The sequence below is a fragment of the Cricetulus griseus genome, chromosome X, assembly GCF_003668045.3.
Source record: "Cricetulus griseus strain 17A/GY chromosome X, alternate assembly CriGri-PICRH-1.0, whole genome shotgun sequence".
NCBI classification, from domain to species: domain Eukaryota; kingdom Metazoa; phylum Chordata; class Mammalia; order Rodentia; family Cricetidae; genus Cricetulus; species Cricetulus griseus.
Window position 1 is genome coordinate 123,495,823 of NC_048604.1, and position 7,878 is coordinate 123,503,700.

A 7,878-nucleotide genomic window follows, 5' to 3' on the forward strand; every position below is an offset into this window, starting at 1 on the left:
CTGGTTCGCTCTGCTCGTTACGCTGCTCGTCACCTGGGTTCTGGATCTGGTGATACTGTACGGAGACAAAATCTTTAGGGAGAAATGAATCTATCTGACTTTTTATAAAGCGAGTCATTCTTTGGAAGGCCCATGGGACAAAAGAAATCAGCAGCAATAATCCTATAAGAGGTCCCAGGAGGGATGGTAGCAAAGTAGAAAGCCGGGGGAGGTTGAAAACCAATTTTTATACCAAGACTCTTGTTGCTCTCTTTGTTTCTTTCTATCCTCTAGATTTTTCTTTATTTTTTCTATACTATCTTGTACTAACCCAGTTTTATCTTTGTAAAAAGAGCACTCTTCTTTGAGAGCTGCACAGAGTCTGCCTTCTTCGAAGAAAATTAAATCCAGTCCTCTCCTGTTTTGTAGTACCACTTCTGACAGGGAGACCAGAGAGTCCTTTAGATTTTGGAGTCCCGTTTGTAGTTCTTTTATATCTTTATCTACTGCTTGGACAATTGAGACAAATGTGCATATTGCTGTTTGGAAGTTATTAGGGAAGCTATTCCTGTCCTGGCTCCAGCTGCCCCTAAGCCCAGCCATCCTTGCCACTAGCCTGGGCTCGGCAGGCAGGTCCATGTGCGCTGGGCGGGACTAGGCCACATGGGCTGTTCCAGTAGCACCGGTCTCAGGAATTAAGCACAAAATTTCTGGAAAGCTTTATTAGTATATCCAGACCCATTATCTGTTTTTATAACTTTTGGCACTCCCATGCAAGCAAAACATCTTAAACAGTGACTTATAACATGCCTCGTGGCTTCTCCTGTTTGTGGAGTGGCACGTTTTTAAATTGCCAAACTCTGTAATGTGAGTCACATCTATTCGCTATAAATGGTTGGGGAGCAGGCCTTGAGGATTCATCCTTAAATTAGCCATAGCCATATTGTGGACCTATTCCACATTGATGATTTGACCAGAAGTCTCTCTGGTTAAGCCAAATTTCTTACTTAGACTTTTGCTATTATGAAGAAAGTTACAAGCCTGTCAAGCTTTTTCTATTTGAGGCAAATCAACTGATTTTGTTAATCAGTTAATTCATTCCATTTGGCTAGTAATCAGGGAAAGGCCTATTTAATAGGTTCCCATTGTGACCCATAAACATGATAATTCTCTTAGGTGAATAACATTTTGTATTTGCTCAAATTAATCTAATATTGGATCCTATGTATGGAATTGTCTCTATTACCATAAGATCCTTGAAGACATAGTGACTGTCAGTATATAAATTAAATGAATTATTTACCAGGATTTAAAAGACCATTATAACAGCTTGCAGTTTAATTATTTGAGCTGAAGCCAGAGCTGTCTGCTCTATCTATTTCTTTCTATTAATAACCTATATAAGTGACTCTCCCAATACAACCATTGGTAAAAATTAACATAGCATACTTTTATAGGACTGCTTTTTACAATTTTGGAAATACAAAAGATGCATTAGTGCAAATTGTAACAATTCATGAGCTAGAAACTGATTATTAATTCTTCCTGAAAACTGAGCAAAGACAATCACCCATAAATCATTGTTCTGAAACCATCAATTAAACTGTTGCTTAGAGTAGGAGACATGTATCATACTTGGTTCTCTTCTAAAATACTTTCTAAAATATTGAATGAATGTGCATTCAGGTGTCAGCAATATCGGGGAAGCTGCACACCCCAGCAAGGGTTTACAGGCTCCTTATATAGAAAAAAAACCGCAGATCAGCATACAGGCAAGGGGCATAAAGTGATTGATTGCAAAGTATGATCTCAAGTTAGAGTGGTCACCCATGTGTGACCTGCTTTTCTGCAAAGGAAAAACCATAGAATGTACCCTGGAAAGTCCTTGATTGTCTATTGGCCAGCCAGGTGTGACCCAAAGAGGATTGTCTTGGCGATTGCCCCCATCTAAACCATAGGATGTGCCCGGGGTTGGGGCCAACCCCCTTGTAATGGGCCAAGGCCTGTGGGAAACTTTTTGTCTCTGTGAACTAAAATCTTTTAAAACTTTTTCTCTCAGCAAACTGAAATATTTCATTCCCCCATCTTTTTTTGTGAGGTTTTAATCCTAAAACCCATGGTCCTGCTTATTGCCTGAGAGCCTGATATTGCTGATTAAGAACTAGGGATTGGGTTATGGATAAGCATTCTTTAATAAATCGGAGTAGGTGATTAAGAATGTATAGACCAAAAGTAAGCAGCAGTAAAAGAATAAGTAGGGGTCCTAAGAGGGTGGAGATTCCTTTAAACCAGCCTTGTTGGGACTCCCGTTCCTTTCACCGATGGTTGAGTCTTTCTCTGAGCTTGGCCATGGAATCCCTAGTAACTCCAGCATGGTTAACATAGAAACAGCACTCCTCTTTTAGGGCAGCATAGAGCAATCATGGAATTGTTGTCTCTCCAGCGTCCCCATCAAGGAGTGAGAGATAGGGCATTCCCCCATGTAAGGGAGTTTCTTTTGACTTAGCATTTCAACCAGGGAAAATGGGCAATTCATTCTTTTCCATGCTACTTCCTGCTGACTTTGGAACGAAGTTAGGGACCCAAGAAGGCTGAAATGCTAGTCAAAAGCAAAAAAGGGGGGGAATTTAGGCCTACATGGCATTTCTGTACCATGTAGGCTAATGCTTTAAAATAAGGGTTTTAAAATATTTAGGCTGGTAAGACGGGTAGGCGCAACCATAGTAATGGTTCCTTCTGCCATAAACCAGAAATTGGACTATGCTTTTTGGGGAATACATAAGCTTCCCATGGTTTTGCATAGTCAATATATCTGATGATGCTGAATTGCCTCCTCTAATTATAGAACTTGTCTACCTTTCTAGTTAGATGTTTGGGTATATCTGGATCATTATCTCCTTATAGGATCTTACTTAAAGGATTTAAATCATCATTAAATGTCCCAAAAAGGGTACTTAACCAATGAATATTTTATAACAATTTCTAAAAAACTCATTTAAAGATTTTTTTAAAGTATGTTTTCCAATTGCTATCTATTAAGCCTTAATTTCTTTAGAATATAACATATGTCTTTAACAGTTCTCTAGATTTATTTAGAGTTTCTGAGTAGCCTTTTCTAATCTAACCTTCGAGGCTGACAAGCTGATAAGACATTATTTGCATGTTAGCTGACCTGCCAAGCTGTGAATCTAACAGGTTGGCTCTTTTTTGAGGCTTCTCACAAACCCTTCTCAAAATCATGCATCAACCCTTATTTTCTAGATGTCCTTTTTTAACCATAAACATTTAGTAAGACCTATATCCTCTCATCTGCCAAAATTTATAGTATCATAGATTCCTCATATCTCTAAGCTAATGCTATAAACTTTTGCTAACTTTTTAATTGACTATCTCCTAGGGCTCAAATCATAATTTTTCCTGTTAAGACATTGACTCATTAACTGGATGCTCTTTTTGACCCTATTAAAGTGATTTTGATATTTTTTAAACAATATCCGAGGCAATGTAAATTTCTCTAATCATATCCAAGGCAATTTAGGCATTTCCATTCATCCGCATTCATAAATTCACAATCACATCACGCATCCAGATGTGGCCACACCATTCATTCATAACTTGCATTATTTGTAATAGCCAGAACATGGAAGCAACCTATATGCCCTTCAACTGAAGAATGGGTAATGGAAAAAGTGATATGTTTACACAATGTAGTACTACTCAGTGGTAAAAACCAATGGAATCTTGAAATTCGCAGGCAAATGGATGGAATTGGGAGAAACCAGACTAGGTAAGATAACCCAGTCAGAGAAAGACAAGCATGGTATATACTCACTCATATATGGATTTTAGACATAGAGCAAAGGATCACCAGCCCAGAATCCAAACCTCCAGAGAGACTAAGAAACAAGGAGGACCGTAAGAGAGGCATATATTGTCCCCCAGAGAAGGGGAAAGGGACAAGATCTCCTGAGCAAATTAGGAGCAGGGGGTAGAGAGGTATAAAACAGAGAATGGGAAAAGAGGAGGTGGGAGGAGGACACAAGGGATGAGGAAGACTTAGTTGGGGGAAGAATAAAGGAGAGCAAGAAAAGAGATATCTTAATAGAGGGAGCCATGATAGGTTTAAAGAGAATTCTGGCACTATGGAAATGTCCAGGGATCCACAGGATGACTCCAAATAAGAATCTAAGCAATAGTGGAGAGGCTGCCTTAAATGCCTTTTCTCTATAATGAGACTGATGACTATCTTAAATGCCATCCTATAGTCTCCATCCAGCAGCTGATGGAAGCAGAAGCAGACACAGACACCCATACCTAAACACTAAGCTGAACTCTGGAATCCAGTTGTATCGAGGGAGGAGGAATAAACAAAAGTGTAAAGACCGTGCTGGAGACACCCACAGAAACAGCTGACATGACCAAGTGAGAGCACACAGACCCCAGTCATAAAGCTGGAGAACCTGCATTGTACCCAACCAAGTTCTCTGAATGTGGATGTCAGTTAGGAGGCCTGGGAAGACTATGGGACCTCTGGCAGTAGAATCAGTATTTATCCCTTGTGCATAAATGGATGTGGGAGCCCATTCTCCATGGAGGGATACTTTCTCACCCCAGATACATGGGGGAGGGGCTAGGCCCTACTCCAAAAGATATGACAGAGTTTGAAGATCCCTCATGGAAGGCCTCATGCTCCCTGGGGAGTGATTGGGGCTTAGGGTGGGGGGATCAGTGGGGATCATGGTAGGATGGGAGAGAGATGGAACTGGGATTGATATGTAAAATAACGTTATTTCTAGGGTGTTAGTTGGGTGGTAGGCCAGGAGGGGAGGTAGAAGGAACTGGGATTGACATGTTAAACAATCATGATTCTAATTTAAATTAAAAAATGGAGAGAAAAACTGAGGTTGTTTCTTTTTTTTCCTCTGTCAAAGAATTTTTATTTGGTATTACATGAAACATCTAGAATTGCTGATTAGGTGATACAGTTTTCTAAGGCAAGGCAAGTTACATTACGTATGAAGCACAGATATTAGCACACAGGTTAATATGATGCACATAGCCACTATTTTTGAAACAAGGTTTCAATATGCAGCCTAGGACTCTCAGAGATCTGTCTGCCTCTGCATCCTGAGTGCAGGGATTAAAGACAAGTGCTGCCATCCCTGGCTCACACCCACTTTTGAAAGTGATACATTCCAAGCTGGATAATATTTCATCTCATGTCCTATTTGAATACTATATATTTTACATTAAGCTTAAAAGCATAATTGTGTAATATATTTTTAAATGCTTCATTTTTCCAAGATCACATAGTGTGCAATATTATAAAGGTTAACTAGTACAGTTTTTTTTATTTTGCTAAAGAATGTAAAAGACATCCTAGTAGCTACAGCAAACCAATGAAGTAACTATATGAAGGAAGAAGTTCATAAGGAGAAGAAAGTAGAATACTAAGCATAGTGATTTAACAAAAATTCAAGTCATTCTGAAAAGTGTTTGCTTCTTAGTAATATGCACGTTCCTGTTACAGCACTAACTGGATAAACACACTAACACTGTATAGGAAATATTTTGACAGTTTACTTAGATAAGTAAACTTATATCCTTCTCCAGTATATAGGTGAGAGATTATTTTCTTGTGATATAAAAGAAAGCAGAGTCTAGAGTCTTTTAAAATCTAAGTCATGTAAAAGCTGACTATAAAGCTCAAAATATTCATTTTTATTTGGCATTATATAAACATCTAGCATTCCTGATTAGGGGATGCAGTTTTCTAAGGCAAGGCAAGTAAGGTTATGCATGGAGCATAGATACTAACACACAGGCATAGGACATACACAGCCACTTTTCTTTCTTTGAAACAAGGTTTCAATATGCTGCCATGGCTGGCCTAGGTCTGAGGTGACCTGTGGACGTTAGAGAACAATTTGTGGGAGTGAGTTCTCTTTCCACATGCATTCACCTTTGGTCTGTAGAGCAGGGTGCTTAATTTTGAAGAGGCAAATTAATATTTAGAGGACAGGGCTTACTTAAAATTACCCTTAACATATTTTTTTGCTTTTCTCCCCCCTTCTCTCTCTTATTTGCCATATAGGTTTTAATGTCCACAGACTGCTAAGGCTAAAGTCCTGTTTTCATCTGTGTTTTACATAGGAATAAACATTTTTTTTCTTTTTAAATCAGCAAAGAGAAATGAAGAAAACCATTCTCTCTAATGCTTTGATACATCTTTAGAGTGGATCAAATGAAGTCATATTGGCTAGAAGTGAGACCAAAGCAAAACCCAAACCAGAGCTTATTTCCTTCCTAAGGTCTCAGTTAGTTTCTTAAATCTATTCTTCAGCTCCAATGGAAATTTCTCATAGCACTTCTTGCAGACTGGCTTCATGTCAAACTCAACAAATTCATTCTTGAATGTTAATTTGGTATTGCATGTGGAATAGGCAAAGCAGCTCACACACCAGGCCTTGTTGAGGGCAGAGACCACATCACTTTCCATGACTCGGTTGCAGTGGAAACAAACATCACCAAATAGCTGATTATAGTGAGTTTCACAATAGGCCAAGCCCTTCCTCTTGTAATGGCGATGTCCAAGATGCCAAAATGCTTTTCACATTTGACACAAACAAAATGCTCCATGTGCCATTACTTGCCCATGGCATTCACTACTTGCCCTTCAATAGGCCTCCGACAGGCACCACAGATAGGGATCCGCATGTTATCATGACATGGCCGACAGTAGAGCTTCCCTTTCAGCTCCTGGGCATCAGCAGTTAGCTCCTTCCCGCAGTTGGCACAGTTGAAGTGGTCAAGGTGATAAGGGTCATTCTTGAAGATCAGAAGTTGTTCATCAATGATGGCATGGCATTTCTGGCAGATGTAATTTCCATTGCCTCTGGCCTTTTCACGATTATGACATGGACGACACAGGTGTCTGCCAGCATTCTTGACAAAACCTATGTCTGCCAGCACTTCCTGGCAGAGTTCACATCTAAAGCACTCAGGATTCCAGCTGTTGTTCATGGCTTTACTAACCCGACCAATGACGAATTCACCACATTGGTGGCAGCAGGGAGCAAAGAGCATTTGGAAATCTTGCTCACAGTACTTCCTTACCTCAAACTCATAGAAGAGTCCTTCTGGGAACTGCTGGGAGCACTGAGCACAACACGAAGTACTGCTCATGGTACAGCTCGCCATTACTGTTCACAATCTTCTCAGCAGGTGCGAACCCCCCTTGCAGCCCTCACACGTAGCTCTGGCCAAGGTTTTGGCCATGTTGCTGTTGGTCATTCCGGCCGCCACTCCCAACATCTCAGCTGTCCATGCCGGGTCCTCCTGTGCCTCGGTCCCCAGCGCCACGGCCGCACTCTCTTCCCTTGTTGCCCGAGGAAAGGTTGTTTCTAAATTAAATAAATTTATAAAACATTTATACATTTTTTAAAAGGAGAAAAACAATTCAGACAATAAATGTCTTATTAATAACAAAAATGCATTATCATCTCAATAAACACAGAAACAGCATTTGACAAAAATGCTACACCCTTTCATAAATAAAAAACTCCATGCAAACTAGAAAAAGAGAGGACCTTCTACAATTTGATAAAAGGTGTCTATTAAAGCCAGTAACTAACATTCTATTTTATGGGAAAAAAGAAACACAACAAAACTAGAAACAAGATAAGAAAGCCCTCTCTAGCTAAGCAACACCATACAAAATATTCTAGCCAGGGGTGGTAGTTAAGAAAGAAGAACAATAGCTTTTACCTAGAAAGAGAAAAGGGTAAAATTATCACTTTTACAGACAACATCTTTGATACAAAAATCCCAGGGAATTCTCTAAGGGAGTACATAGCTAATAAATGAGTCCAGCTAGCTTGTAGGATGCAAGATCAATAT

General features: G+C 39.6%; 1 pseudogene; it reads right to left on the minus strand.

The window, feature by feature from the left end:
* Nucleotides 1-6,259: 6,259 nt before the first annotated feature.
* On the minus strand, nucleotides 6,260-7,327 carry LOC100769031 (annotated as a pseudogene).
* Nucleotides 7,328-7,878: the final 551 nt, after the last annotated feature.